The following is an 8,253-nucleotide window of genomic DNA, read 5'->3' as shown; positions in this document are numbered from 1 at the left end:
TCTCTAAATTTTGTAGGGCATGGATATAATGGCCAGAGTCAGGCAGCCTGAAGGTTGAGACTTTGGTAGTTAAAAAGACCAGGCTTAAAAAAAAAAGACAAACCAGGCTTTCGCCCTAGCCGGTTTGGCTCAGGGGTTAGAGTGTCACCTCAGTTGTGAGCTTAGTCCCCAGCTCCTGTCCGGGCACGTGTGCGGGAGGCAACCAATTGAGGTGTCTCTCTCACATCGATGTTTCCCTCTCAGTGTCTCTCCTCTCCCTTCCACTCTCTCTTAAACAATAATCAGTGGAAAAATATCCTCGGGTGAGGATTAACAACAACCACAACAAAAATAGACCAGGCTTTTGAAACACAGAGACTTTCCCCTCAAGCCAAATGTCTCAAAGTCTAATTTGGTCATTCAAAACTCAAGCCCACTTTCTTTCTTTGCATTTCCGCAGTAACAGCTTTAATTCTGAAAGGAAGGGAGGGTGGGATAGTGGAAGATACCTGGGAGAGGGGGAAGAGAGAAGATAAATTAATATTTCTGTGGCATCATATGGACACAGACAGTGGAGTGGTGAAGGCCTGGGAGGGGCGGTTTTATTATATAGGATATGGACACAGACAATGGAGTGGTGAAGGCCTGGGAGGGGCGGGGGCGGGGGGGAGGGGGTCAATGGGGAAAAAAAAACACAAAAAAACAAAGGGGACATCTGTAATACTTTGAACAATAAAGAAAAAAGAGCCCTAGCCCGTTAGGCTCAGAGGATAGAGTGTCAGCCTGTGGACTGAAAGGTCCTGGGTTCGATTCCGGTCAAGGCACATGCCCAGGTTGTGGATTCGATCCCCAGTAGGAGGGTGTCTAGGAGGCAGCCCATCAATGATTCTTTCTCATCATTGATGTTTCTATCTCTCTCTCCCTCTCCCTTCTTCTCTGAAATCAATCAAAATATTTATTTTTAAAAAGAAAATCTCTGCACCATTTCTTCCTACTGAGAACACCATGAGATATTTCTCAGCCTCCTTGGCAGGCAGTTAGAATGGGGATGCCTAAAACATCCCTGCCAATATTCTAGCCCTCTCATCCCCGTCCCCCTTCCCACCCCCCAGCAGCTGGGAGACCATGAGCTAAAGACAGTAACATCACAAGAGGAAAGGAACCCGGATGCCTGAGTCATCCATTGGGGGAGAGCTATAGAAGCTGCATAAAAAGCTGCCCTCTGCCCCCCTCTCGTCCCCGCAACAGGCTATGATGTGATCAGGAAATGAAACTTAATTGTGTTAAGCCACTGAGGGTTAGGAGTGAGTGAGTGTGTGTGTGTGTGTGTGTGTGTGTGTGTGTGTGTGACCGCAGTTTATATTATGCTCTGAAAAAATACTTAAATATTGTTCTACTTCATAATCAATGCACAAAAGGTCAGAGATTGGGAATCAGAAGTTTGACTATTTTGATTAAAATTTATAAAATTGAAGGTGTATAAAATGATACCAATTCTAAGAAAATACTAAGTATTATCTTTGGGCAATATTCAAAGCTTGACGTTGAAGGAGAGTGATGGGGGAGAAAAGCAAGAACGGTATGTCGAACCCCTTTCTTCAGCCAGCCTGGCATAACACCTGGCATGTTGAGATGCTTAATAAGTAATGACTGACCGAATAAAAACCCATCAATCTACCAACTCTGATTAAACCCAGGACATTTACTTTTTTTTTAAATTCTACTTTCAAATATTTGTTATTCATAATCCCCTTTAATCTACACCCACTGTTACAGCCTTGCATACAGGGATTATAATGACTACTTTCCATAACTTTTTAAAGATTTCAAATGTATTTTAATTTTTTAATAAAATGCTATATTTAAATGAGCAGCAGAGTGCTTAAATGACAAGTTGATTTTGAAATAATTCTGCATTACAGCAACTGTGATGTTACTCATCATTCTACTCTTTTATGGTGCCTCTGCCAACAGGGGACAGGCTTCATTCTATTGCAATCTGTGTGGTTGTAAATATCCATGGAACAACACAGAAAGTGGCTCCTCTGGCTAGTACAGCATTACCATATTTGTCATGAAAATCTGGGAGTGTTTTCTGTAGCTCTGTCTTGTCCTAATTTGTTGAATGCTTTGAATCTTGAGGTTTAATATATTTCTAGCCAAGGGAAACATCATGAAGGTGTTATAAAATTGCAATTGATTGCAGTTGCTGGTCTATTTCCTTTCCATTCCTGGTGAGAGCCCTATTCTTGGTGTGCAGACTACTGCCTTCTCACTGTGTCCTCACATGTAAGAAAGAGAAGGAGAGAGGAAGAGAAGAGAAGAGAAGAGAAGGGAAGGGAAGGGAAGGGAAGGGAAGGGAAGATGGGAGGGGAGGGGAGATCTCTCAGGACAATTAGTAGTTTAGGTTTTATGGGGAGAAGCAAAGGAGATAGAGATAAAAAAAAATTTTATTAAAGAGAGAGAGAAAAGAAGCAGCAGGAAGGAAGTAGGAAAAAATGAGAAGGCACGGTGGAAATGATTTTCCCGAAAACATGTACCTTTACCTATTCCCACTTTTGTGACTTAACACTGTGCTTATCAGCCAGAACCCTCTGTGGTTTTGTCCTTTACGTGCTCACAAATGTAAGGTTACAATTTCTATTGATTATTGATATCGACATACAAAATGAAGCTGGACATGGGAAATGCCACAATGAGTGGCAGACAGAAGCCAATAAATTGGAAAAAGCCAATCAACCCCTAAGACTTGGAATCATGCAGAAAGACTTCTGAAGTTTGGGCTCAATACCACCTTTCTTCCCTTCCAGTCAGGAACCCATATAGAGACAGATGGGGCGGGGGGCGGGGGGGATAAAACTGTTTGATTTATTACTGATAAACACTAGTCTAGTGTGCCACCACATGAATAGGCTATGAGCCTCTTCTCTTGAATTGACGAACTCCACTACCAAGCTACTGGCAGAGCAGGAAAACTGCAGATTGCCCCCAACAGAGACAAGCTCCTTACTGCATGGCAGAGAGCTCACTAGAAACCCCCTCCCAGAGTCAAGCAGATGTGAAGAACGAGGGAGGAAGGAGCCTGAGTCAAGCCATGTGCAGTTCTTCTCAAACCACCAGTCAGATAAATCACTTCTTCTATGAGTCAGCTAAGGTACGTGGCAAGGGCAAACACTTGCAAAATCTCAGTGGCTTACAACCACAAAGATTTCTTACTTATGAATCCAGTGTGGGTTGGTATACGTCATCTTCACTCTGGGACCTGGCTGATGGGCTGATCCATATACAGACATGTCGTTTTATTGCGCTTCACAGATACTGTGGGTTGTTTTTTTGGGGTGTGTGTGTGTGTGTGTGTGTGTGTTATAACACATTGAAGGTTCATGGCAACCCTGCATTGAGGAAATCTATTGGTGCTATTTTTTCAACAGCATTTGCTCACTTCATGTCCTGTGTCACATTATGGTAATTCTCTAAACATTTCAAATGTTCTCGTTATTAGTATATGTATTATTGTGAACTGTGATCAGTGCTCTGTGATATTACTATTGTAATGATTCTGAGGCACCCTGAACCATGCCCATGAGACAGTGAACTTAATCCATAAATGCCATGTGTGTGCTCTGACTGCTCTGACGACCAGCCATTTCCCTGTCTCTCTCCCTCACTTCGGCCTTCATATTCCTGGAGACACAATAATATTGAGATTAGGCAAAGTAATAAGCCTACAATGGTCTCTAAGTGTCAAGTGAAAGGAAGAATCCCACACCTTTCACTTTAAATCAAAAGCTAGAAATAGTTAAGCTTAATGAGGGAGGTATGTTGAAAACCAAAAGCTAGGCCTCTTGAGCCATACAGCCAAGTTGTGAATGCAAAGGAAAAGTTCTTGAAGGAAATTAAAAGTGCTATTCCTGTGAACACACAAATGAAATAAGAAAGCAAAATAACCTTATTGCTGATATGGAGAAAGTTTTAGTGGTCTGGATAGAAGATCAATCAGCCACAACATTCTCGTAAGCCAAAGCCCAATTCAGAGCAAGGCCTCAATGCCTCAATTCTATGAATGCTGAGAGAAACTGCAAAAGAAAAGTTTGAAGTTAATAGGGGTTTAAGGAAAGAAACCATCTCCATCACGTACAAGTGCAAGGTGAAGAAGCAGCAAGTGATGTAAAAGTTGTGTCAAGTTATCCAGAAGATCTAGCTAAGAAAATGAATAGAGGTGGCTACACTAAACCACAGATTTTTAATTAGGTGAAGCAGCCTCATATTGGAAGAAGATGCCATCTAGAACTTACACAGCTGGAGAGGAGAAGTCAATGCCTGGCTTCAAGTTTCAAAGGACAGGCTGATTCTCTTTCTGGAGGCTAATGTAGTTGGTGACTTTAAGTGGAAGCCAATGTTCATTTACCATTTGAAAAATCCTAGAGCCCTTAAGAACTCTGCCTGTGCTCTACGAATGGAACAACAAAACCTGGATGACAGCTCATCATGGGTTACTACATATATTAAGCCCACTGTTGAGACCTACTGCTCAGGAAAAATGATTCCTTTCAAAGTATTACTGCTCACTGACAATGCACCTGGTCACCCAAGAGCTCTGAGGGAGATGTACGATAAGATTAATGTTGTTCTTATGCTTGCTCACACAACATTCATTCTGCAGCCCATGGATCAAGAGTAATTAATTTCAACTTTCAAGTCTTAGTATTAAAGAGTACTCTTCAGCCCTGGCCAGTTTGGCAGGGTGGGAAACCTTTTTTTCTGCCAAGGGCCATTTGGATGTTTATAACATCATTCATGGCCCATACAAAATTAAAAATTAGCCTGCTATATTTGGTCAACCATTTAATTAATTCACCCCTAATGCCTTGGCAGAGCCAGACCAAATGATTTCGCAGGCCTTATGTGGCCGGAGGGCCTGACGTTCCCCACCTCTGGGTTAGAGCGTTGGCCCTAGGACCAAATGATCATGGGCTTGATTCCCGTCAAGGGCACATACCTCAGGTGCAGGTTCGAGCCTAGGCCCCAGTGGGGGCACAAGCAGGAGGCAACCAAATGATGTGTGTCTCTCACATCGATGTTTTCCTCTCTCTATCTCTCTCTCCCTTCTCCCTCCCTTCCACTCTGTCTAAAAAAATCAATGGAAAAAATATCCTCAGTGAGGATTAAAAAGAAATAACATTTCATAAGGCTATAGCTGCCATACATGGATGTGGGCAAAGTACATTAAAGGACTCACCATCTAGAGGCCATTAAGAACATTTGTGCCGGCCGGTGTGGCTTAGTGCTTGAGCATCTACCTATGAACCAGGAGGACACAGTTCGATTCCCAGTCAGGGTACATGCCTGGGTTGTGGGCTCAATCCCCAGTAGGGGGCGTGCAGGAGGCAGCTGATCAATGATTCTCTCTCATCATTGATGTTTTTATCTCTCTCTAACTCTCCCTTTCTAAAATCAATACAAATATATATTTTTTTACAAAAAAAGAACATTTGTGATTCATGAAAAGAGTTCAAAATATCAATATTAACAGTTTGGAAGAAGTTGATTCCATCCTCATGGATGACTTTGAGGGCTTTAGGACTTCAGTGAAGGAAGTAACTACAGATGTGGTGGAAATAGCAAAAGAACTAGAATTATAAGTGGAGCCTGAAGATGTGACTGAATTGCTGCATATCGTGATAAAACTGTAATGGATAAGGAAGTGCTTCTTATGGATGAGCAAAGAAAGTGGCTTCTTGCCCTAGCTGGTTTGGCTCAGTGGATAGAGTGTCGGTCTGTGGACAGAAGGGTCCCAGGTTTGATTCTGGTCAAGAACATGTACCTTGGTTGCAGGTTCCTCCCCAGCCCGGGTCCCAGTTGGGGCGCCTGCAGGAGGCAACCAATCGATGTGTTTCTCTCACATCGATATTTCTCTCTGTCTTTCCCTCTCTTCCACTCTGTCTAAAAATTAACAAAAAAATATCTTCAGGTGAGGATTAAAAATAAAAAAGAAACAAAGTAGTTTCTTGAGATGAAATCTACTCTTGGTAAAGATGCTGTGAACATTGTTGAAATGACAACAAAGCATCGAGAATCTATATCTAATCTAATAAAAGAGAAACATGCAAATTGACTGTTCCTTTGCTATGCCCCAAGCCATGCCCACCAACCAATCAGAGCAACTGTATGCAAATTAACCCAACCAAGATGGTGGCCAGCAGCCACGGAGCTGGAGCAAGCAGGAGGCTTGGTTGCCCTGGTGATGGAGGAAGCCAAGCTTCCCGCCTGCCCTGGCCAGCTGTGGCCTCTGCTAAAGGCAAAGTTTCAATTATAGAAGATAAATAAACCCCAGATACCTGCTTCCAGCCAGCCTCCACTGGGAGCTTGGGTGACTGGGGGCCGTGGCCAGCCTGCAAACAGCCATCAGCCCCTAACCCAGGCTGGTCAGGCACTCCAGCAGGGACCCCCACCCTGAAAAGGGTGTGGCCAGTCTGAAAACGGCCCTCAGCCCCTCACCCAGGCTGGCCAGGCACCCCAGTGGGCCCCCCACCCTGATCCGGGACACCCTTCAGGGCAAACCAGCCAGTCCCCACCCATGCACCAGGCATATAATAAAAGGGTAATATGCAAATTGGCCCTAACAGCAGAACGACTGGGAATGACTGGTCACTATGACACACACTGACCACCAGGGGGCAGATGCCCAATGCAGGAGCTGTCTCCTGGTGGTCAGTGCGCTCCCACAGTGGGAGCTCTGTGCAGCCACAAGCCAGGCTGACGGCTGCCAGCACAGCGGTGGTGGCGGGAGCCTCTCCCGCCTCCTCAGCAGGGCTAAGGATGTCTGACTGCAGCTTAGGCCTGCTCCCCACTGGCAAGCGGACATCCCCCAAGGGCTCCTGGGCTGCCAGAGGGATGTCTGACTGCCAGCTTAGGCCCAATCCCCCGGGGAGTGGGCCTAAGCCAGCAGGTGGTCATCCCCCAAGGGGCCCCAGACTGCGAGAGGGCACAGGCCAGGCTGAGGGACGCCCCCGAGTGCACAAATTTTTGTGCACCAGGCCTCTAGTATATATATAAAAGCCTAAGTGACTGGTCGACTGACTGGTCGACCGGCCGGTAGCTATGATGCACACTGACTACCAGGGACCAGACACTCATCGCAGGAGCTGCTGAGCTGCAGTGACTTGGCAGCTGCAGTTCTCAGGTGACACACCCGGACCAGAGAGGAGGGAGCCTGATTCTGGGGTGCATTACCCGAGAACCACCCTCTCGCAATCCGGGACCCCTTGGGGGATGTCAGAGTGCCGGTTTTGGCCCGATCCCCGCAGGTCAGGCCAAGGGACCCCGGTGCACGGATCCCAGTATTATATAAACTTAGTTGCTCAAGCAGCAGCAGGGTTAGAGAGGACTGACTCTAATTTAGAAAGAAGTTCTACTGTGGGTAAAATGCCATCAAACAGCATTGCATGCTTCAGAGAAATTGTTCAAGGAAGGAGAAGGCAATCGATGCAGCAAACTTCATTGTTGTCTTATTTTAAGACATTGCCACAGCCACCTCAGCCTTTAGCCACCACCGCCCTGATCAGTCAGCAGTCAGCAACATGGAGGCGACACCCCCTACCAGCAAAAAATTATGACTCAGATGATGGTTAGAATGTTTAGCAAAAAAGCATTTTAAATTAAGATATGTACATGTTTAGACATAATGCTTTTGCAAACTTAATAGACTTCAGTATAGTGTAAACATAGCTGTTGCACACACTGGGAAACCAAAAAATTTGTGGGACTCTCCTGATGGTGAGATTCACTATTGCAGTGGTCTACAATGACCCTGCATTATCTCCGAGGTATGCCTGTGCTGGTCTGTGGCAGAGGGAAAGGCGGGAGGGTGGGGGATGACAAGAAGGAAGGGACATACCTTTATGCTCTCCTCATTCCATGAACCAAAGCAAGTTACATGCCCAAGCCTGCCCTCAATGGGGTGGAGATGTTTAATCCCCCTGAAGAGAGAGGCAGCGAATATAATAACACAATCTACTACATTCCTTCTCCCAGGGGGGAAATAAAAATGTGATATTCACATTTCCCCATCTGTTCCCAAAGGCCAAAGGAAGTAGCAGGTGCTGCTGTTGCCACACGAGTATCCCTTCGGCCCATTGTGGAAGTCGTTCTGCAGACAATTCCCACACACTCCGCACACGTCACCTGTTTCCTACCTTGGACACCTGCCAGAGGGCTTTCTTCGGCGGCAGGAGCATGCCTGGCCATAGAGCTAAGGGTCCCAGGAATACCTCC

General features: G+C 45.4%; 1 pseudogene; it reads right to left on the bottom strand.

The window, feature by feature from the left end:
* Positions 1-1,924: 1,924 nt before the first annotated feature.
* On the bottom strand, positions 1,925-2,151 carry LOC102246829 (annotated as a pseudogene).
* Between the last annotated feature and the right edge of the window lie 6,102 nt (positions 2,152-8,253).

Source organism: Myotis brandtii, unplaced genomic scaffold (assembly GCF_000412655.1).
Source record: "Myotis brandtii unplaced genomic scaffold, ASM41265v1 scaffold78, whole genome shotgun sequence".
In the NCBI taxonomy this organism is placed as follows: domain Eukaryota; kingdom Metazoa; phylum Chordata; class Mammalia; order Chiroptera; family Vespertilionidae; genus Myotis; species Myotis brandtii.
Note: the sequence above shows the minus strand (reverse complement) of the source record. Positions and strands in the feature narration are given on the sequence as shown.